The 25,145-nt window shown below is 39.3% G+C and overlaps 1 long non-coding RNA gene across 7 annotated transcripts in view; it reads right to left on the bottom strand.

Moving 5' to 3' along the window:
- The window catches only part of LOC128075335 (uncharacterized), a 367,001-nt gene that overhangs the window by 261,488 nt on the left and 80,368 nt on the right, over positions 1-25,145 (bottom strand). For 6 of the 7 annotated variants that reach the window (XR_008203768.1, XR_008203769.1, XR_008203767.1 and 3 more), the window contains exon 2: positions 16,893-16,979. This is a non-coding gene — a long non-coding RNA (uncharacterized LOC128075335). Of the gene's footprint in view, positions 1-16,892; positions 16,980-19,267; positions 19,755-25,145 lie in introns of those variants that run through there. The other variant, XR_008203772.1, reaches the window with a different exon arrangement.

Raw genomic sequence — 25,145 nt, 5'->3', positions numbered from 1 at the left:
ACTTTAAAGTTCTTGAAACAATTCAATTCATTTTCTTATTTCATAATGGCGTTTTTAGACAAATTTAGCCAAACTTAATTACACCTTAAAGTTAAAAAAAAAAAAAAAAAAGTACCTGACAACTAAATGAAACGTTTCACCTAACATAAATCTTTTTTTCTGTTTTACTTTTTTCCCAGGCTTAATTTCAGTCACAAAACTGAAATTTCCCTTCAGGCTGACCCAACCAATTTCTTTTCCTAGTGCACTTCAATCAGCGAAAAGAAATATATGTATACATACATCAGTTACTATGGGGTTTTTTGCATATTTTGGGTAGCTCTGAAAATTGGTACTCCATTAAAAATAGTTGCACTTGAAAATACATCCCCAGTGGTTTTTCCTAAGTCACCAGTAACCAGAGGTCATCAGGGCTGGGCAGAACACAAAGCAGGGAGGAATCTGAAGTACAGTAATTTGGGAATATCTAGGGAAATGAAGCAAATGGCAGAGCCAGAAGAGACTGCGAGGCTACTGGGAAAGACGGGGCCCCAAAGTAAACTTCCCTTCACATTACTTACATCTGTGTATAACCCACACTGCTGATGAATCTCAGTTTTTATAGATAATCTGTGGGTGATACACAGGAAAATATGGTATTCATCAAGTTCCTATCAGAAACAATTCCACTGAAGTTAATGGGGTTGCACAGGCATGAAACAGATGTGAAGGAAGTATCAGGATCAGGCTCACTGCATGCACACACAGGCTGTCAAGTGCATCATGCTCTGACACCCATTTGGGGAAGGATTCCCCATTTAAACATGGAGTTAAAGTTGACAATAATAAGAGCTGTAAATATAGAAGTTGTCATCAGTAAAGCTCATCGAGTCTGTTTCCAGGTGGAAATGATGTCTTGGGAGGGCTAGGAGGGAATCTTCACCCAGCAAAGCACTGCACATTGGCCATCATGACAGCAGATTTTCTTGCAGCACGGTGCCCAAATGGAAGTGATTACATTGAGTGTGGTGTGAAGCAATAGGGCCATTCACACATAATCACGGTGTAGATGTAGAGGAGATGGGTGTCAGCCAACGTCTTGGATCCAAGCACATTTGGATGTGAGAGAAGTTCAGATCTGGATCCAAATTTTGTTGTTCAGACCTGCCTCTTGCTGTCAGGAGGTGGCTTCTGGCCAGCTCCATCTTCCACGAGTGATTCCACTTCACCCAATGACAGGAGGGTTATCCATTTAACTTAACAGAGAGGGGGAAAAAAACCTAAAAAATATGTCCTTAAGTAGATGCTATTTTTGGTGGTCTTTAATAAGCAATGCGAAGGGAATAGGAAGATAATTAGCCCTTTTACACCACTTGTCCCCATGCACCTCCATTTTCAGACATTCTCCCTCTTTCCATGGGCTCCTTTTGAGCACTCAGCCTCAGCGAGGCTCTGCTCTCTGCAGGCCAAGCCGTCTGGTACACAGCTACCAGCGGCGAGCTGCAGTTGGCTCATAAGTCCCAGTGCAATCATGCACTGTCTGCTGCCTGCTGTTGCAGGAGCTTAAAAAAGACTCCTCCAGTCCTGTCAAAAAGACAACTGATTTGTTAAAGCAACAGCTCTTCAGGTGGTTAGAAGGACAGAGAGGAGCAGAGATAGAAGCTGATGTGCTCAGAGGTGGTAAGGCTCATGCACAGCTGCCCAGAGAGCTGTGGGTGCCCCATCCCTGGAGGTGCTTAAGGTCAGGTTGGATGTGACCTTGGGCAACCTGATCTGGTGTGGGGCAACGAGCCCATGGCAGAGGGTTGGAATCAGACAATTCTTGTGTCCCTTCCAACCCAAGCCATTCCATGACACTGCGATTCTACGGTAACTTCAAATCTTACTCATTCCTGAATGTTCACATACATTTCATATTTCAGAAATACCAGTGATTTCAAGCAATTGCCTTTTTGCCTCCTAGTTTCCATACTCTTTAGAAGGCTAGTTGTGCAAGAGACAGCTACTCTTCATTTTTCTGAAAGTCAGGCCCTAAATTAAGAACCAGCACCAACTTCATCCTACTCCATTGCCACGAAGTGACTTACTGGCAGCAGCTTCTAGATCATTAGCTTCCTGTTGTCCAGTTTCTTGGCTAAGGCACCAGGCTTCTGGCATTCACAACTTCTGCAATGCTGTTTCACATGCAATGGAGCATCGTCCATTAGCATCAGCCTCTTTAAGACACCCAGATTTCTTCAGGATTCAGCATTTCTAGCACCTGCATTGCACGAGGATCTTTCTCCAGCCCCCATGGCTTCCTCCTTCCTATTAACCTCACAGCATGGCTCAAAAAAAAACCAAGCCAGCGTCTTACTTGCAAGACACATCATGTTATTGAGACTAAACATCAACTCTTGCAAGCACGCAGTGGGAAAGCCAACGAAGAAAACCAAGTTGACGAGAAGCTCTCTATCCCCACCTCCATCCAAACTTGCTAGGACATAAGGCAATGCATCCCATGTTATCCAACTGTCTTCTGAATGAGCTTTTTTTGCACCGTGACAGAGTAAACTACTCTAGCCTTACTCTCCTCCTGACAGACCTTCTAATTATCTCAGCTGTTTACAGTGCCCAGGCCCTCTGCTACCAATTTCTCCATTATTCTGACAGTCAACAAACTAGACCTATTAGAGCACAGCACAATTCTTGCCCAAGGCAGGAACTTTGTGAGACCACAAATCGTCTCGGTATTAAAAGTCGGTGCATAAGAACTGCCCTTAGCTTTAGCGCTAAATTGCTGGTTTGGAGACATTCATTGCTGTATATTGTATTTCCACTATATTCTGCTTTAATAGACTTCGTGCCGAAGTGTGTAAGAAGAGTTTTAAAGCCTGAGGTAGTGAGTAGAATTCTTTTTTTTTCCATTTTATATATTTTTCCATCTTTTTTGTTTGTCACCTTATATTGCAAGGTTGGTTCACATACATAAAACAACACTGCAGTCACACAAGGATACCTAACAGCTAGTGGGAAGCATAGATTTTACCACTAGAAGCTAAACAACAAGATTTGGAAAGTCCAGGATTTGTTCTTCTTTAATTTGCATGGGGCTTCAGTCCCAAAACAGTTTCTTCCATGCTTTGGAGAATTTAATATTCCCATTTGGCAAAGCCAACCTGTTCTGATCTTCTAATCTCCTGGTATCAAAATGGTTAGGGCCAAATAAGAACAATAGAGAGATTACAGTTTCTATTAATAATTTGCATCCGTTTGTTCAAGCAATGTTTATTCAAGGTTCGGAAAGCCCTTAGAAAATTATATTTATTAATTAGTGTACACAACTCTCCATAAAGAATTTATATGTGGCCTATCTCCAGTCTGCTCTTAGCCTGCATTTGTACAGACCCAGGGGTTATTTTGACTAAACATATGGGAAATATCTAATTCAGATATACTCAAACCTGAGACTGGGGCTGATTTTCAATGTTATCTTAAATTCAAGGTTCTCACAGGTGTATATTAGGTTCACATATCTCAGCTAAATTACTGATAATTCTAGATGTCTAAGATACACATTATTATCAAGCCAATATATCTTGGCTTGATATCTCTTGACTAATCCCAGTAATTAGCCCAAACAGCAAAAGCTCCAAGAACTATTTTCCTGAGCTATTCAATGCCTTCTGACTCAATTAGGAATGCACTCACAGCAAATTTCATTCAGCCTTGTATTTGCCAAGCAAAAGTGGTTACCTTTATGAAAAATTAAAGCTTGTAAATTGAAAAATTCTTTTAAAGACTGAAAAGAAGGGAAAATATATATAATGTACACACTGTTTCAAACTCAGTGGCATATTGGAAGGAACGTGTGCTTTCACTGAACTGTTACCTTTGCCTAGTGGAATGCTAGAATATAAAATGACATATTATATTAGATTTTACTGAATTTAAATTCTTCCTTCAAGGCATTTACAGTGAACTAAAATATTTTCCATTGAAGACTCTTTGGAAAGTGACACTGCTTTCAGCAACATCTCACTGAAGACAACTTCCAGTTTAGGGACACCAGGCTGGGTGAAGTTGTTACCTGGCCTATCACAGGAAATCATGTACTGGACATGACCACCACAGAACAGCAGAGAGAAAGCTTTGGTCCAGGATTTCTGGCAAAGACTGTTGCATTCCTGTGGGATCAGCGTCAGCACTGAGTCATGTTTAGCTCAATAGCTGACCACTTAATAGCTTTAAAGTGTTCAAAGTCCTTACGTTGTTTCAAACACAGCTCTGCAAGAGAAATGTGTCTGCATTATGCAACCGTTTTGCGTTTTATCTTTTAGGATAGACTAAATTAGAGCCAAATACTGCTGTAATTTATTAAAAGAAAAAGTAAACCAAATCCTCAGCACACTGTTCTAAACCCAGACAAATTCAGGAGAACTCTGTGAGATTTGGAGTTTTGCTACTGAGATTAGAATCTGATCTATTGATTTCCATGGAACCTCCATGAAATGGAAATTAGCACAGGCTACAGTCATCTGTCATCCTTTTCTTACTTGTTTCCAAAATCTGATTTCCTGTTCAGAAGAAGAGCATATTCCTGGATCAAAGCCAGGTTGAAAGTAATCAGACCCTGGATGATACTTCTAATGGGCTTTGGATCAGGCTTTCCAGCTGGGGAACCCTGAATTAGTGGGAAAAAATGGAGAAGCCAGAACTCCTTGAACTGTATAGGAATTGGCATTATACAAAAAGAAATAGGATCATTTAACTTAAATATGGGTGCAATAAAAATCAGCTAATGTTAACTTAGGAAAACTGTACATAAATAAATGTACATGGCTATATTTAAAATAATATATCAGAAGTTGCCATCTTGTAGGCAGAGCAGAGCACAGAGATCTTTTTTTATGTTGACCGTCATGAACAAGTTTACTGGTATTTTCAGAATATGTTTTAAGTAAATAAAACACAAAATACTTGAAAGATAAGTTCAAGCTTGCAACCAGAAGTATCTGTAGTGCAGACCTAAGTTTCAGCTTTGCGTTTATCCAGTTATGGTATCACATTATTACCATGCATATGACCAATCCACGTGACAACAGACAACACCTCAGCCTGTATATTTGTAGGCATTATACCCTGGGTACTCTTCAGCTCTCACAAATTACACAAGAATTGTTTGCAAACCTTGGCAAAACAGACAAGCTGCTTGGTAACATCGTTTGGATATTCAGGATTCAATGCACCTTCCTCTGAGACTCTCCAGAACATCAGGGAAATGTTGAGATTAGCAGTACTGCAGTTTCAGACACAGCCTATCTTAACTGTTGCTTAAGCCTCTGCGGCACCTTTTACAGTTAAAATGCTCATTTTAGTGACATAGCCAGCAGTGTTTTTCAGGAAATTATAGTTTTCCTTTATAATCTGAAATATAACTGGAAAATATATTAATTCTTCCCTATTGCATGCTGCAGAGCACTGAGACACAGATTCAGGAATGTGATTTCTGATCTGGACCCTTTCTTAGCACCTAAATTAATTAAAGCAAACCAGTGGGATAGACTTAAACTCACATTGGCTTCAGGAAAAAAAGTAACCCTTGTCTGTCAGGGGAGGATGGCAGCAACACATTATTGATTTAGAATACCTAGTTTGTCGTCATTTCTAGTTTCATTTAAAAAGATACACATGCTAATCATAGAGATGGGAGGAAACACAGGAAAAAAAGTATTAGTATGAGAGGCTGGGACGTTGTATTTCTGTGTACAACAGGGAAAAGTTTATTGAAATGACTGCTAAAAACAGCCCAAGAACAATGCAGGAAACGGCAAGAAGGAAAACTGAAATCCAGCTCTTCATATGGGATCAGAAGAGTTGGAGTCAGAGCCACAGAAAGGAGAACAGGTGAGGGTCAGGAAGATAGAAAGGAGAGAGAGCAGCACTGGGAGAAGACATGAGAAATTAGATCAGAATCTGAAAGCACTCAGGAGAGCAGGGGAAAAGGCAGAAATTAGAGCAGGAGCTAAGAGGAGAGCCAAAGAGGCAATAAAAACTCAAGAAGGAGAAAGAAAAACTGCAAGATGAAGAGAAGAGGATGAGAAAAAAAAAAAAAAAGATAGGAGATAAATACAAGGTGACATAGAAGAGCCTCGACCTCCAGTTTCTAAAGGTGATGCGATTTCAAGTGTGAAAGAAAAGAAATACTTTGCATTTTTTTGAAATGGCCCTGAAGAGAGGACTGAGCTACATCTCAGAAATCAATACCGCATTTTATGCCTGCTGCACCCTGCATGAGGAACCAAGACAACACTGATTCAAGTAAGTAATATTTCATTGAAAACTGATCTGTGATTGCATATCTGCGAGGGACCGGCTCTCCAAGTCCCCGTGTGGCATCTGTGCTGAACAGGTGTCATTTTTGGGATTGTGTCAGCAGTGATGTTGCTCTGTTCCCGGTCTGCGGAGCACGTGGAGAGCAGAGGACACGTCACTTTAGTCTTGGAGAGCAGATGATGTTGCATCAGAAGGGCTGGCTGCTCTCTAGGGTCATTAGGCTGTGCCTGTCAGTGTGCAGAGAGCAGGCTGGGAGCTCTGCTTTGTGGCTGCATTTATTTCAAGCAGTTCAGTGATTATTTTAAGGTAATCAGAATAGTCTTAGCCTGAGTTTTTAAAGCTGCTTTCCTGATCAATTGTAGCAGCGTTAGAGCTGGTGTGCAGCCATGAGGCAAAGGGGTCTCCCGGGCTGCAGGGTCAGGCTCTGGTGGTGATGGTATTTGCTTTTTCTCAGATTTTCTTCTGACGTTTGAGGGTAAAAGTCCTTGGGTTTTATTTCCCTGGCCACAAATTCCCTTGGGAGAACAGATTCCACGTTTATTTCGCTATCAAATCTCGATGTGTTTGAGCCTCTTCATATCTGAACGGGTGATGGTGAAGCAGTTTTATAACAAAATCTGTGTTGGAATTCCCTTTAGAAAAAAAATCACTTCATTATCATGATAAAAATCAAAACGTGTGGACTGAAGGACATACTGATAGTAGGGGGGATGGAAAAGATTTGTTGACATAAACATCAGTGTATTTCATTGCAGGCTGGCACAGCCCACTCAGAACATTTAGTCTTTTAAATTAACCTAGAGCACTTGAACTGGTCTCACAAAGCGACTGCCTATGGCGTTACAGGAAGGCCAACTGCCCCACACTGCTCCTTGCACAGTGCAAACATCCCACTGAGTCACATCACGGCTCCCCGTGGGCATCACATGGCTGCAGGGCACCATGGGAGATGTAGGCAAAATGGCAGGAGTGCATCTTTGGGACAAATGGAACCTCCAGCCTTCTCATTTAAAAATCTTAGCAGGTGATTTACTGGTGAGATTTTATTGTCACGTGAAAAGTGGTTGGAGCCATCCCAGTGAAGAAAAACCACGCAACTTTGTTTCAACTGTTTCAATTACTCAAACTAATGTCATCTCCATTGAAAACACACAAAGAAAATATTTCCACAACTTTTCAGCCTGCAAACTGTTGAGGCAACAAAAAGTCAAGGCAACTTCCCAGCCCAGCTGGTGATTAAGGCAAAGGTTCAGACACAGACTGTGGCCCATGAATCAGTTCTCCTAACTCATTCCCCCACATATTCCCACTGCTAGAGGTCTCTACTACTGCAGTACCTTGTTGGTAGTGGAAACAGGAGAACTGAAAACTTATTTTTAGTGTTAATGAAAATAAAACTCATCTGAGAGGTGTCAGAGAAGCCTCTGAACCTGCTCTTCAGGATCAGTACCAAGTGGAACTGGTAGCTCTTGAAATGAAAAGTAATGTGAAATCAGCACTTTTGAAGACAGTTTTAAAACAAAGTCAAAAATTAATGCATGGTAATTGTTCACTAAACAGCGCAAGAACTGCTGGGCATATTCTGAAAAGAAGTGACTGAGGAAGACACTTTGCAGTTTTAGAAACAGTACAATTAACTTGTGGCCCAAGAAAACACCATGTAAACATATTCTGCACATGTATGTTCATGCATGTATGCATGACTGTGTATGTATTACAGACAACAAAAGAACAATGTTTGCAACATATGGACAGCAAAAAATGGAAAAATGCAGTGGCTATTTCTCATGAACACAGGCTACTGATTACAAGTATTCATTGTACTGCTGCCTTTCCTAAGAGGAGAAGCTAATACAAATGTGGAGAATGTGGCATGACCCATTGAGCTGACATTAAAAGCTTTAAATTGAATTACATTGGCAGAAACCTTCAAAAATTGTCCTGGGAGGAGAAAAAAATTCATGACAGAGCATAACAGATGTATGAAATTAAGAGCATTTAGGAAACATTATCTTTGCTGTATGATGGGAAATGTTTCTAATTGCACTCACAGGGTGCCTTGAAGATATGCTGTTTTTATTTAAGATACGTTCTTTATGATCTGTTACAGATTCTCAGCAGAAATATATAGCAGAGAGAATAAAATGCATATTAAGATATATGATTTTTTGCAACAATCAACTCATCTATTTTCATTGTTCAAAGAAACAAATTGCAAAGGCAAAGTTGCTGATTCTAGAGGAGTAGGATGAAAAGAAGGCATCTTATTGGCTAACGAACAACCATACCATACTGATGGATGTAAATCTAATGCTCACGGGTCGTCTTATATCTCATATCACAATTGGACTGCATGGATTTCCCGGTACTTCTGCACCTTTATGTCAGTTGTTACTGCTGTTCTCTTCCCGGCTACTGGATGCTAATTAAATCCAGTAATTGAGATGCAATAGAAAATACTGTATGTGGATTTAAGCATTATTAATAATGTCTGTGCTGCAAGGCTTTCCCAACCAGCACTGACTTAATGTTCAAAGTCCAATTCAGCAGACAGTGAAAACTAGATAAAAATGCAATGGAATTTCTGCTCTTGCACACTGCTGAATCAACAGATTTCAATAAGAGGTATCTTCTAAAATTACAACACGTCCCCTATGCTTATCCAGGGGTTCACGATTGTGCTTTTGTAGTGAATAAATACAATGGCACTATGTTTCAGGTTTTTTTTCCTGCTCTGTGGCTTCCAACAAGATTCATCAGAACCATCCAACAAATGCCATGAACAAGCACAAGCCTAGACCCCATCGTTTTGTTTTCACCTCACAACTTATGTGATTTACATTATGATGGAAAATATCTTTTTTTTTTTTTTTTAAATACAATAGGAAGTCTTTATGATTATAGTTGCATTTAAAAATAAAGAAAACATTTCAAGGAGTCCCTCCAACACACAATGTAGACAGAGAAATTAATTCCCTTGTCTCCTGCAGGGATTAGTATCAAACTGATGGATTCATTCTATTTGGAAATTCTACTTTTCCAAATTTCATGCTATCTCTAAACATGATCTCTGAGTCTTATGCGGCTCAGGGACAATACAGTAAATAGTATGGGATCAAAAAAAGCAGCAGCAAGATCCTGACTGAGGGACTGGAGCGGTTACCAGTAGGGAAGGAAGTCTCCCAGAGACCTGATTCACAGTTCATTTTTTTTCCCCTGCTCACAAATGACTACACTATACGACTCATATATGAAAAGCTGAGGAAACCAAGAATATGGAAGAGATCATAAAAAATGTTTGAATCGTGTCCTGGGGAGCAGGTCTGTCGTGCCGCAGTCGTCTCAGCAGTGCCTCAGATGCTGCTGAATGCCTCTGGCAGGGCAAAAACTGCCTTGTAGGAGTCATATCTCTAGCACTCCTCACATTAACTTCTCTGGGAGACAACACACTGGGAATTAGACATATTTTTAGTCTGAGCTAGTGAATGCATCTGAGTTTAAACTCCTGTGCAGCACATCAAACCAGAATTTTCCATCTCATTTGTCATTTCAAAGCATAGCCTTTCTATGCTAGTCTTCACCACTTGCTACTAACATGAGATTAAATCACTTTTTTTTATCCATATCCCTTTCATGAGCGCTTTCCTTGAATTCAACAACTGCGACATTTGCTTCTTCTACAAATCTTTACCATATTCCATTTTTCCAAGCGAGGGGATTAAACTACATTAATTCACCAGGCTATTAGCTTCTCTTGTTTCAGAGAGCAGGTGGGACAGACAATATTTTGGGTGATGATACATGTGTACAAACAGATACACACCTCCATTGCAGATAACCTCTAGCTCCCAAGCTGTCTTGTCACTGGTACATGTGTAAGTGTGTGATCTTATTATCTTTCTTCTCATCTTCTCCAAGCTGTTTTCTACTTGTATGCCAAATTTCTTTCCTCAGTCTTGAAGTATATAGTCAATTATTTGAGACTAAAATCATACGTTAGTACATAGGACTGCATGTTTGGACGTAGAACTTAGACTGGGAATGATCTATGAAGCATTGGAATTTGATGCAATTTATCAAAATCACTCTTTAGAAAAAGATACGGATGCTTCCTACTTGTATATCACTCTGCACATTCAAAACATTCTGCAAACACTTCTCCATTATCTTTGCAAGCTATGTACTATCCTTGCCTTAGAAGTGGACCAACTCTAGATAAACCTTCAGTGCTCTTCTGGTGACCTTGTAGATTTATTCCTCACCCAAACCAGGAGTTCTAGCTCTAAAAACTATGCTAGCTCACTGACAGTTAATATTCAAAAGCACATTCCTTCTGATAACTTCAGGTGGAAATAGAATAAACTTTCTTGCACATACAAGAAAACAAACTGTTCACTAATGCGAGCAGAACTGGTTCATCCCATTCATAGCGAAAATTTACAAGATGCAGATTATTATTTCCAACATAAATTTGAATAGGAAAGGATTTGTTGTAACAGAAACTGCTGCTATTGGATTAAAAATGACCCGAGTTGTCTGACAGATGCCAAAATCAGTGAAGGCCAGGATGACTTAGAACCAGTCAGTCTGCATCAGAGAAAACAAATGGGCTGAATGAAATAACCTTTCATTCGGTTATGTATTTTTTGTCACCAGTAGTAAAAATAAACAAATAAAGTAGTATAAATGCACCTTACCAACTTTCTCTAAATCAAAATCATCACATCATATGAGCTAATTTCACGCTCATATGTTATTGTTTATAATCATGGGAGGGAAGAAATCAAATAATAAAAAAATAATAATAATTTTAAAATTACATAAAATAACTTAGAATTAGAATTATCCCATTGCAGTCACATAACCTGCATTGTAAAGTTTGCGATTTAATTCCTTTCTGGTAGGATGTCCACCAGTAAAAACAAATGTAATGAGTAAAAAACTCACCAAATTGTGTGTGTGTGGAATACCACCATCATTGGCTTCACAAACAGGAATAGAGGGAAAACGGTAAAGAAAAACTTAGAGAGACAACCAAGAACTGCAGTTTAACAGAGAAAAGGTACCTGGTGAGGAGCAGAGCACTGACTGCTCACTGAAAAGAACAACAAACAGATCTGAGCTGTGGGGAGCTGTTGAGAAAACTGAAGGAAGAGTGAAAGTCAAGGGCCACACAGATTATCCCAGAATAGTGCAAATGGCCCAGAAGCCATCAGCTGGGGAACCCAGGGTTCATTTGGGACTTAACGGCTCCATGAAGGCTACACTTGCAGTTAATGTATTTGAACCAAGAGATTTTTCCTTTATGAATACTTACAGCAGAATAGGAATGTACTTAAAATGATCCAAAGTATGTTCTTATCAAATTGAACATAAATTTCAGAGATACTATTTTAAAAAAAAGCTTAATGTATGGGATAGATTATTTCCAGTGAAATATTATCTTTGGCCGAGTGATGTGACAGGTTGAAAAAAATAAACACTACATACTACACTATAATGTATACCTGAGTGCAAATAGCCATTTTTCTATGGTAAAGCATGACTGAATCAGTGTTCCAGCATGTACCAAATGAAATCCTCATTCTTTGAAAATACATATATATATCCCTTTCAAAGCTCTTATTTCAATAAGCCATTAATTTCTGGGTTAGACTATGTGTTAAAGTGCCAAAAAATTCATTGACAAGGATGATATATTTCATTCAAAACAAGTAAACCTAGCAGGAAAAAAATAACATCTTTAGCCTGAAGAAATCTTTCTAACACTTGTTTGTAATCCCTTTGGTTAAAAGGCATACATTCATGCTTTTTATCCAACATTTCACAAAAAGAAGCTGACAAAACCACTGAAAATATTTCCATCCACTTCAATGATTCAGAAAATCCAATGAATGTAACAAAAATCCTTTTAAAATCTCTATTCAAACCAAACCTTCTAGGATGCATTTAGCACCTGCAACGACACTGAGAAACTGTGACTGAAGGGTCTCTGGACCCAGCAAGTGCTGTTAACCATGTCGTGCTGCTGGAAACTGAGGCACAGAGACTAGGAGCCTGTTCATATTCGTCAAACATAGACAGATCTTTATTATTTTTTTTAGCTGTTTCTAAATGATGATCTATCACACGCACACATTTCTTTGACACTAGAAGAAAGGTAGCTCAATAAGTTACTTGGTATGTCTCCCATTCAACTCTAAGTGCTCATCTTTAGAAGCCTCCCGCAGCTCCCAGGGAATTGGCAGCTAATGAAGTCAAAGAAATACTGGGGTTCATTAAGCACGCAAGCACTCTGCTGAAAATCAAAGATCAGCCTGGTACCCCCTGAACATATCATAGTTACCATTAAAAATCATCATAGTATTTGAGGTTAGTAAAACATATTGCTTAGGCTATAAAACATTCTAAACTAGTATCCCAAATGTCTTGCCTCAAGCAAGCACTTAAATTAAAGTTTCAGACAGCTGGCACTGGAATCAAAATAACAGTTTTGCACAAAGAGATTGGATAAACATGATTATTGTTTTCATAATTTATTTTGTCAATGCGCAGCATCGTGCCTCGCTCCATCCTTTGTACTTGGGCATGATTTCTCTCTTTTCAACAGGTAACTATATATTTCATGTGGATTTTTACAGAAAACAATCCCAATTGATCTGCTGCTCTCGAATAATCTAATCCCTAATTAGTTGAGTCTGAACACTAAAAAGGCAGTATTGTGTGCTTTAATTAATTTCCATAATCTGGAATTTTTGTCTGCTTGCCTCATGAGATTGTTTGGTTTTCAAGGAGAGTCTAACACAACAATATCACCTCTTCACCTATGAAAAGGATGGCAGTGTTCTGGATACTCAATACAGCACAACTGCAACAAACCCATAGGTCTTAATTAAGACTAAACCCACTTCCTATTTACCTTCAGTGACGATTTTAAAATGCTCTTCCTGCATTTATTCCTCGTCTCTTCCATGTTCTGAACATGGTTTGCTCCCCTTCAAGTTCCTTAAGCACAGACCTTCCAACCATGCAACATGATTTAAAGTATAGGAATATAGTGCCAGAAATCCTATGCAGCTACCTCTTACCTAAACACGCATTTTCAGACATAGATCCCCCAAACATTTCACATTTAAAACTCTCTTCCAAAGCCAAAACGTGGCTTCTTGAACAAATCTCAGAAAGATTTCTTCAGTATTTTATCCACACGGTTAGCCAAGAAAAGATCTCTCGAAATCATCAAATCGTGACACACACAAAAGGAACCGCAGTTAGGAGAAGCTCCAGCTTTGCAGGCATAGAAAAGCCTTGCCACATTGCTGGAGTGTAAAACCATTGTCATGATTCACGTTGCTTTCTGCTACCATTCTGCAACTACTTTTTAAAGAAACGTTATAAAACGTTCAGAAGGATTCGAGTTTTGACAACTACTTTTCTTGTAGACCCCTTTGAATATTGTCACTGCAGATCTCTCACCTAAATGAGAGTCTAAACCATTGCCTTGACGAGAACTGAGCTCCCGTGCTTCAGTTCACACAGCTGTAAAGTGGAGATATATTTCTGTATTTTATATTTTATATATTCACTGCTTCACAGGGCTGTTCTGGAGCTCGTGAGCACATACAAATTGCTTTGACTCATTCTGTTGAAAGTATCCCATGGACAAAACAGATCTTTCTCACAAATATAAATTAGGAATTATCTCCCTTGTACTCAGAAGGGTTAGTCTAAATTATTACACGTGCGGGACTGAGAGCAAAACTTGTCCCTGTTTATGCAAACTACTTCTATGGTTTCTGCTAGCATGAAAGGGGGTGAGCAGTTCCGGCAATCGTGCAAAGGATTTCTCAAGCCAACACAGGCCAACCAGGTCCATTTTGAGGTTGCCCTTTGCTTTCTCACCTTGTGGGAATTCTTTGTGGAGCTGTGACCACCAGGGCCTCAGAAGATGGAACCAACCTTTCAGCTTCAGGGGAAAACCCATTTCCTACCACCTGTGCCCTAACCAGACCTCAACTGGTCTCAGCTCTCCAGAGGTCAGCACATTAGGACACTGCCCCATTGCATGCAGAATTTCATGCACGATTCAGAGGAGGAACAAGATGCAGAAAACACTAGAAATTTGCCAGTACTGATGTTTAGCTCCTCTCTTTCCTTCCTTGAACATATCTCTGCTGCTTTTAATTAAGTTCTCAGATTCATAGCTCGGAGATCTTTAATAACTACAGAAAGTGCTTGCAAGGCAAATTTTTCACTTCTAAGAAGGATGGTTATAATAAATGCTACCCTCTAATTTATAGGTAAACTTAACCTGATTTTACCTTTATTGCAATACATTGCATGGCCATTTTCGTGCAATAGACTGATGACATAAAAGATTTTAACTTTTAATAAATGGTGAAAACGTTGGATGGTATGCCTTCAACACACTGTAAGTATAGTGCCTGCTGATTAATTAATCTAATTAACAAAGGTGAAGGTTTATAATTGGGGTTAACTAGAATTTAACTGGTCATTGTTCATACCCCCCACTGCATTGTCCCCTAAGTAACTCACTCTGGTAGCCCTCCACGGTCCCTCGACCCCAACTTCAAATCCAGGGATCAACCAGCTTGAAGGAAAAGTATATACAATCATATTTCCAAGACTGTAATAACAGCAGAACTTAATGGTGTGATATTTTTATACTGTTTGGGAAAGAGACCCTATTTTTTCTTACTCATAAGCCCAGAGTATTTTTAAATAGTTCAAGTCCCTGTAGTACTTCACAGTTTGCAGCGCAGTTTAAAAAGTAATACATCTTTTCTTAGATGTACCCCAGATTCTGCCTTTTAATAGACATGATAATGAGATTCTGTGTCTTCATTTCCCAGTGTGCAGAAAGCTCAAATAAATCTTTGATTGTTCACAACCCTGGAGAAGGCTCCCAAGCCCAGGAATGTAATGATGTTTCTCTAAACAATCATTGCTAATGAAATTTAAGTGTATTTAAAATATATAGATGTTTGTGTGTATATATATTAGTACTATCGGAATTGCTTTTTATTCCTTTTACTTTGTAAATTTGTATCTGTCTGCAGTAAACTTAGCTCTCAAGGGATTCGTTGCTAGGAGAAGGGAGGTCCCAAGTTATTTCACTGACCTGCAAGACACACATTGAACTTCTGCTTTTGAGTGAACTTTTAAAGTGTTAGAAGAGCCATTTGGTGACTTTTTCATAAGATTAGGGACTGCATCCCTAGACCTCTATCAAATGCATCAGAGAGCAGAATGCAGCCCAACTGTACAGTTTTGGAAGGACGTCATAAGCTCAGACCTCACAAGGTTCAGGAAAACATCACTCAATATCAGTCAAAAGACACAGATAAACCTCTGCTTGCCTGTACATGATCTGGACACCTCTGAACCTCTTTGTCACCAGTGTAACACTCTGGTTTCCTTTGGCTACTTGAGGTGCTCAAGTAACTACTTCCCAAAATAGGGAACAGTTTTACAGGAAGGGAAATTGAACAACCATCAGCATTTACCCATTGAGTCATCATTCTGCACAGACTGCTGAATACAATTATTGATGTTCAGCAAAGACAAATATAACATACTCGTGCTCAGGAAAAAATGCTAATGCCTTACACCTTCAGTCATTGTTAAATTTGCTTTGAAGGGAATCCAGACTTATCAACATTGCTTGTTTTATTTCAGGCTACCATTGTTACCATAACACTTCCAGTTTGTTTTCACTCCTTTTGCATATATCAGCCGTTTTCTCCTGAAAATATATATCTCACATTCCTGAGTTTTACCAAAAAGTTACACTCTTCAGAAAGGTTGCAGTAAAAGCATTTACATTATCATGCAATCTATGTCACAAAGAGGCCTGACAAGACTTTGAATATCACCAACTTCTAGAAGTTATAGCATAAAGAGACTAAGAGAAAATACCAAATTAAAATATCATCTGTAGGCAGAAAAGAACCCTGAACACATAAGGTGGAAGAAGAAAGCATAGGGAAAGCTCTGTAGACTTCCCTCCCTAGAGGGCCTGCAAATCCCAAGCAGCATCTACCATGGCCATTTCACTCCCACATTCTCAGTCTCAGGTGGAGATTAGTAGTGTGAATTCATTGATTAGCCCGACCATCACTCAGTTCTCATGTTTCTTTTTCTTACCTCTCCTTTCCACCACTGAACACAATCTTTAGAAATCACATCTACAAACACTTTCTCGATCAGAAAATAATTCCCTCCTCCTCATAGATTTAAGTACATTTTGTAGGTAGTTGCAGTATATATTTTCTCATAAGTAAGTTTTCCTTTCCAAGTACAAAAATTCTCACTATAGGACTTAGTGCTGAGCTACTGTTCTTGGTTCTAATGCAAAGAGAGCCAGACCCTTAGCGGGAGCGAGCAGGCATTACCTTACAGCCTCTGTTACACCGTCACCTGTGAAGAGGCTGCCTTTAGCCACAACAGTCTTTCAGATGCTTTTGGCATAAATAGTGTCTCTTTCTACTTAAACAGTAATAGACATCGAGACTCAACAAGATCAAATCAAGGCTATAGGCTTTACAGCAAGACTTAATAAGGCAGACCAGGATTACCTGTTAACCGGGAAACTGAAGAATACATTTCTTCAACCTTGGATAATGTTTCTCTCATTTCTTCATCCCTTTTCTTTTGTATGTGGCCTAAAAATGAACCAGAAAAAGGCAATCATGGAGGGGAGAAGAAAAAGGGTGAAAAAAAGAAAAAAAAAGAAAAAAAAAAAAAGTACCCCAAAAGCCAGTTAGCCATTGGAAATCTGCTGGATAATCATGGGAGCCATAGCTAACTATTGCTTTCCAAGTCAACATGCCCTGAGAGTCTTGAACTCAGATATTCCAAGGCAGCTAAGTTAAGGCCCCATCCTATCTGGCAAGCAGCTGCAGCCTCTTGTTAATTAACAGCATATTCCTGACTTGGTCCAGCTTGTATGGATGAGAAGGTGTTTCCCAAGGAAATTAGAGTAGGAATAGAATAGGGAAAAAGAAGAAAAAAAAAAAGAAGAAAAAAAAAAAAAAAAAAAAAAAAAGGTGAGTTCAGGAGGGCAATGAGGCGGGGGTTAACAACGCTGCTTAAGATCAAGGGCTGAAGTGCTGAGATGCTGCCAGACTTGAAAACTTTAATTTACTGTCACTGTTAGCCCCCTTTGAGGTTTATGGTGGTATTTATACACACAGCATCAATCACATGAAACAAGGAGGGGATTTATAGTTTGTTTTAAAGACTGCAAATGCAATGTAATGCAAATAGCATGCCTCATGGGCATTTACATTTAATGGGAAAATTACAGATGCAAAAGATTGGTAGAACAAATTTTAAATTGACTTTATTACATCTAGTGCTTTTCAGAGAATACTATTAAAAAAAACACGAGGAGATATGGTAATGGAGTTCTACACTGTAGCTTGACAGCTTAAATTCCACTTAACTGACTTTGCTTGCATCTTTCTGTTTACATTACTTCTTCCAATGAGTTTGGCTGGCAAGATCTCTGGATCATAAACTGATTAGAAGCTTTGATTCTGTTTTGTTTCCTTTTTGGGGTTGGAATATTTAACGTGTAAAGCTGATTGTATCTTGCTAACTGTTGTTAACTAAGTTTTATCATCAGAATTTTTTAATGTAGATACAGTTAGGAACAGCTCTTTGAATCTATTATCACCTTTATATGTGACCATACATACATAGTCCTTAATTTGTATGAGCTTCCTATATTTCCTCTTTATCTCTATAGATAGAACAGAAAGAGATGGCTGCATTACTTTGCTCGATGATGGCGCAAACATTCAGAACTAATCTCAGCTACTTATGGAAAGCCCATTCTTTCTCAAAAAACAGGTTTATTTCCCAGTATTCCCTTGTGGCTACAAACACTTCTCCTGGAATGAAGAGCATTTGCTGTTGCAATTGAAGGTTGTTATCATCATTTGTTGACTTATGGTAGATCCATCTGAAAGGTGTTGGTGGGTCTCCAGCTCACCTTCAGCAGACCAGATGAAGCCCTGGTTCAAACAGGTGCAACTGTACTTGCTTCAGGGAAGCTGTGCCCAATTACACAAAGGCTGATTTAACACCCTATAATGATTGCTATATTCCCATCCCATTCAGGTCTCAAATGAGCAAATAATTGAAGGTGTTTCTTAAGCCCATTCCAATTGAGTGAAGATTGAAGCACATGTGTTGTTTTTAGTCTGTTTTGCAGCCAGCAGCAGAGCAGCCTCTCTACATGCTGAGACCTGCTTTAAGATGGTAGAAGCCTTCCGCCCTTTGTTCCTTCAGATTTCCAAATCTTTGCTGTCACACAACATAACACCCGTGAAAATGCTTTACAGACCTGCTCATCATGCCATATTTTAGCCACAGCATAAGCAAATGATGATGTGACCTTTCAAGAGCATAAAGCATGTAGTCAAAGATTACTAGAGCTCAGCCTGTTAGGACTGTGTCTTTCCAAGATTTCAAGCAGAATCTCCCTGAAATGAATGCCATCCTCTTTCTTTGCTTCTATTCATCATGATACATATGCATGTACCCTTGAGATACCCTATAAACTTGTTATCACCAAAAGGCCACGATTAAGAAAGGAGACGATTTGCTACCCATTAGTGACTCAATCAATTCTACTATAGTCAGTGAATATTTGTTATTGTCATCCACAAATACCCCTCCTGGATTTCTGTATCCCTATTTTCAGTTTCTGTAGGTCTCTCTTTCATCTTATAGAGTAATACCTTACAAGAAGACTTATAACAAACTATGTGACATCTCAGTGCATTTATTAGTGAGGAACTGAGTCAGAGCAATGTTTGCTCTTTGTCCGGTCCTGACAGATATATTCTCCAGGTGTTGTCACCCATAACAAACACATAATGGCAGAGAGCAGCCTATATTAACATTTGAGCTAATACAAACATGCACTGTTTAAGCAATTCACCTGAGATTGACTGCCTTGCCGTTGTGACTTTTGTTTAAGGTTGTAATCCCATGCGATGACATTCTCCTCCAGCAGTATGTTAGCAGCAGGCTTGGGAGTGTCACGATGATGAGGAAACCATAGGCTCCGGAAGCGAGAGCAGAAGTGAAACAAACTTTCACACTCAGAAACCATTAATGAAGTAAACACACTTGAACGTTGACAGGTAACTCACAAAGCCACCTACCAGTCTTGTTCCAAATCAAACCAACAATTACACACACACACACCAAAAAAAACCAAACTATTTGTAAACAAAATTCACAGTGATTTTTAAGTTAGATTATCTCATGCTGGCCATGCATCTAATGCCTGAGCAGACACAGGAATGTCAAAGTAGAGAAGGAAATGGCCTCTTTTCCACCAGCACAGCACACTCTGCATCCATTTTTATGTTTCTGATGATCCATAAAGAAAGTACATTTACTGCAAGGATGAACATCATAATGGAGAATCCAAAGCCTCCAACACCACTAAATGTGGTTACATTTGCTTTAGGCACTGTGAGTATCGCAAGTATCACTGTTTTCAAGAAACTACTCATCAAGTTTAGCCATACCTGGAAGAATATAGACAGCTGAAGCTAAAATTGCAGTGCACAGAGACACATGCTGTCCCTATATTGACGGGTAACCATGTGCTCGTGTGGGATGAAGTGGAGAATTGCTTCTTGTTGTGGAAGGTTGTCGAGGCAAACATGCACAAATCACAATATTTGGACCAGTTTTGTAACCCACAAATGATGGGTTTCTGCAGAACTTAATGAAATGACGATTTAAACCCCCTCCCACTCCCAATTTATCTTTCAACAAGAATTAATATTTTTTCTGGAGATAAAAAAATAAAATAAAATACACTGACATGATATGTATCGAGACAGAAAAAAAGATATAAAAATATCGAGCCCCTTAAATTTCAAGTGCAATTGTCTTTCCTGGTAAACATTTTCCACATCTCCAAAAACAAACACTATTCAGAGTTTAGCCCAAGCTTCTGAGACACCAATTACACTGCAGCACTCAAGGACTGTCATCTGAATGTAAAGACAAATACTGTCCAGATAGCACATACCAGCTGCCAGTTCCTGTGTAGCAGGATACTCCCTCACCTTCTGTTTTAGGTTTCTGAAAGATTGTTTTCTTTTAAAATGGCAGGTTCCCTCCATTCCTCCTTTGCTGCTCACAGTGAGACATGTCATCTGATACTAATTTGTACTCGCTTTGTGTTTTGACTTAATTTGATTAATAACTATATCCTTTAATGGCAGTATGACTTAACAATATGCTATTATGTTGGTGCACTGCACTTCGGCATCTAGAAGCCATTCATCTGCATCACAGCAACATTTTGAAACTAATTCAAAGTGGCATTTTTCTGTACCTCTTTACCACAGGGTAGAGGCCTGCTCTTCTACTGGAATTGCCAGCTAAGAGCTGCAGGCCAAATCTGGCTTGAATTTATCCAAAGACTCCTCTTAGTGCTCACATTCCAGGCTGGCTATCTATAGAATTGTTTCACCCCTTTTCTCACCCTTATCCTATTGAATGCCTTCTATGTCTTTTTTCTTCTTCCTTTTCTTTTTTCTCTTTCAATTCCCTCATGCATTCATTTTAGATATTTCAGAGTTTGTTAGTACAATACTCCGGACTGACAAACCCGTATCAATATGGTAAGAATTTACCAAGGAGCTTACAAACACACATTGCCATAAATAAATAAATAACAATAATTTTGTGACAGAGACAGATAAAGGAGGATAAAAGAGAAAGGGAAAAAAAAAAAAAAGAATTTATCACACCTCAAATTAAGTACAATTGAACTTTGCAGTGTCTTAAGACATAACACATGCTGCCTGGTGGATGGGATGAAACTAGTAAGTTTTGACATTGTGTGGGGAGGAAAGGAAATCCAATGAATTCCCAGCAGCTCCAGATAAACTTAGGAAAAGGTATCAGTGCACAAAGTGTGTTTGTGTCATCAACACCAGTGGAGCAATTTGCAGATGAAAGGCAAAGTTGATACAGGGCAGTTGAATACAGGGCAGTGGCATGTGGTATGTGTAATTCTGCTCGTGATGCACCTCCAAAAAGGGGAGGGAAAAAAAAGAAGGAAAAAAAAAAAGAGGGGGGGAGGAGGGAGGGGATATCTAAGGAAATCCAGGAAGGTTTCAAGTTTTAGGAAATGCAGGAAACATGCAAGAGGAGCCAGTGCTTGGCAGGAAGAGGAACAGAGTCAGCTCAAGAAGGGATGTCGCAAAGCTGAACTTTCCTATTGCTGACAGGAGTCAGTAACAGCTGCTTAAGGTTCTTGCTCCTGTAAAAGAAAGCTTGAAACTAACACCCTTGGTGCCACAAAGCAAACCTGTACGGGCCTTGAGGCAATTAAAAAATCATACATAGTAAAAAAAAAAAAAAGAAAAGAAAAATAATTGCCCTTACCGTGGAAACAATGGCTGTAAAGTTTATACATGATGGTTTCCTTTGTATTAGACCAATGCTTGCCACATGCCAAAACATAAACCAGATTCCATAATATGTAGGTTTTTCATAATTTCCTCAGATTAGTTTTTTATTAATGCCTGTCAACAGCAAATGATAGGCATGTGTTGCATTAACAGCCGCTACAAGCCATGCCAGCCCTGACTTTGCTGTTGATCTAAAACCTAGAGGAAGCTTAAAAGCCCATTGATTGAAGCCCATTTGCATTAAATCCCAGAGGTTTTTACCTTCTCCCCTTTTTAAGCAACTATTAGTTGTTTTTACATTTTCACTAATAGTAGTCAATAATTACAGGGTTATTAACAATCATCTAGAATAAACAGAACTGATTATCTTCTCCAAGGTGTTTCAGCCATCCTTGGATATTTATAAACTTCCTGACTTAGATCATCTTTGAGAATTTTTTTTTTTTTTTTATTTCTTCATGTGAACAGTAGAAAAGAACTCCCTGTCTCCAAGCCTCTACCCTCCAGTTCTCCTGTTAGCAGTGTTCATAGAAAGGCAAAGTAAGAGAAGGAAAATAGACTGCATATCAGCAACAAGCATACCCTTTGTTCATACAAGACCCACACAAGCTCATAGCTTATACACTGAAAAAAGACTCAAAGCTTTTAATGCTCAATTTCTTAAACATTAGGAAAAGCAAGATTTACAGACTCCTAAAGGAAAATGAGACTGAAATATTTAAACTGGAAGCTACTTGTAAAACAGTCATTTCTAATTGGTGAAATAAAAGAGTTCAGAATTGCTTTTCCTAATAGGTAATGTTCCCATCATAAAATAAAAGTGCTGTAAAAATTTACTAAATTCTCACATTAAAAATGGACACACTATGTTCCTTAGTGTTCTTTTCACGTCGTCAGATAACCACGGAAGTCCCTAAAATTTAAACATCTCTCAGGCCAAAACAAATGAGTGATTGGAAAAAAGAAATCAACTCCTTGTAGGAGTATGTGGGTTTAGAAGAACATCCCAAACATTGATAACATGGCATTCAGAAAATGTATTAGTTAGGTCTACAGCTGTTGGCCTACTCTTCAGCTAAGCTGTGTATTGCTCATATGCATTTCATGGCAGAAGCATTTCATGTCAATGAGTGGAAAGTCCATGGGAGTTTGGCCCAGGCTGTACAAGTGTAAAACAGGACTCCACTGTGTTGAGCTGCATATTTCTGGATTCAGATTAATTAACATTGCTGACACAAATCCAAGTTTTCAATGTATGTCCATCAACCTCAGAGGAATTCTATCCGAGGATGAGAACAGAATTGAGGCAAACAGATATGGGTCAGCTTTAGGAATGATCCATTATTTGTGTATGTGCCTCTCTTCATCAACAATACATTTAATAAAAGAAGGGTTTTTTCCTACTCTGGTTATGAGGTTAGCTCAGTGCTCCACCACACATGGTGCACATGAGCAAAGGTGGCTGAGCAGGGCTATATAAGACTGAGAGATGAACAAAGCTCAGCAAGTTGAGCCTAGACTTTAGCTTCTCCTTCCCCTCTGCACAGAGCACTCCATTACAGCAAGACAGTCCCTATAGGCATTTATAATCATATATAGACTCAGACATATGGCACTAGCACCACCACCACCAAAAAAATCTGCAGAACAGCCACCTCTATTGATTGGTTGAGGCAAAATTCCTGAACCTACAGCAGGCAATAATTGATGGGATGAGAAATTTCCAGAAAGGCCACTTCTGCTGGGGTTTATGCACAATGTCAGCCATTTTATTGGCATTGAAAAATAATCTGGCCGCCTAAGCCCATACAGTTTTGCCTCATGTGCAGTCAAGGCCTGTACATTTTTTATTGCACTCAGTGTCCCACTCTGGAGGGAGAGGACTTCCCAAAATAAAACCTGACAGCTTACTCAGGAAAAGACTGAGTAAATAGATAGAGCCCGTGTGTTGCCTGAAGGTCAGCAAACCCAGGCTCCTCAATTAATGGCAGATGCAAATTCCAGCCTTTGCTCTGACAGCTTGCCCCCAGCCAAATCAGAGTGGCTGAGCTGCCACCCCTTCAGCTATCCTTCAGTATCAAGCATCTTTTCATGCAGTTTGGGATGGAGACAGCACTTGAGCCGTGCCCACACAGCACACAGAGGCATTTTGTCCTGGCAAGAGATTCCAGCTGCTTGTCAAAGCAAACTCCCTATTGGGTGGTAAAACAAAAAACAAAAAACAAACCAAAAAAAAAGAAATGCTTTTTACTATTATAAGAGAATCCAAAGGAACAGAAATGATGGTTTTTAACCCCAAACAGAAGCTATCCACATGGCTGGCACTGCAGATATGCAGTTCTGCTTTGAGGATATTGGGATTCTGTTTGGAGATATCTGGGACTCCTTTGTTCCTGCTGTTGGTGGGTCAGTGGTCATTATTGTGAGAGGAGGCTGTTGGCCATTATTAGGAGATAGTGACCTGAATTTCCAGCAACCCTTCCTAATCAGTGGCCAAGATTTTGCAGCAGCTGTTTAATAATAGTTTGTCTAATAAAATATTCATATTATCATATATTTTCCATCTTAGAGGATGATCAGAATGTCATTTTAATATTTTCCCCCTACTAAAATAAAATTCTAATTAAAGCTAAAGATATATTGCCTACGGAAAGTTAAACTGTTTAAAATTATTAACTGCTTGAATACTTGTTGCTATACTACAAGCTGCTATAAAAGAAAAGAAATTAAGTACATGGGGGATTAACGCAATTTTGAAAGCTGCATTCCCCTCCCTCCTCCTTTTAGATACGCCTAACTGAGCCATAACTATTTTTCTCCACTCAGCCAGACTCCAGCTTTGTGGCTTTTTTAATAACCTGGCTTTTCAAGCTTGTGCCCCCGAGAGCCTTTTCATTTCTGCCGCACTACCTACAAGCAAATTTCTTCCAGTTGCTCAACAGCCTAATGCCTCCCTTTCTTCGTTGTTGAAGCATTTCATTGCAGTTTCATTGACTGGGAGGTGTTCTGTTACAGTGGAATCAATAGCTTAGGGCTTCCCAGCACACCGATTAGCTTGTCAGTCAGAGCCTGGGGGAGGTAGTGTAAATCCCAGAATACCAGGGGCCACCAGTTTGAAAACTAAGGAATGCGAGGAGCCCGCATGGGTTTTTCTACCACCTGTTGCTCTGCAACATGTGCAAAGTGTATTAACTTCTTTGCTGCTACATGCCTTAAAGGTCAACTGCGATAGAAGCTTTAAGCTTTTGGAATATTTTAATTCATTACAGGAATCAACTTTTAGCGATTTGCTACAAAGAGCGCCTTACAAAAGGCGTTTCTTTTCCGTGGTGAGGCTTTTTGTTGCGGTTTGTCGGTAGCTTTGCATTTGGCAAC

Source organism: Tympanuchus pallidicinctus, unplaced genomic scaffold, assembly GCF_026119805.1.
Source record: "Tympanuchus pallidicinctus isolate F22 unplaced genomic scaffold, pur_lepc_1.0 scaffold12, whole genome shotgun sequence".
NCBI lineage: Eukaryota > Metazoa > Chordata > Aves > Galliformes > Phasianidae > Tympanuchus > Tympanuchus pallidicinctus.
The sequence above is the reverse complement of the archived record's forward strand: the minus strand, read 5'-3'. Positions and strand labels throughout refer to the sequence as shown.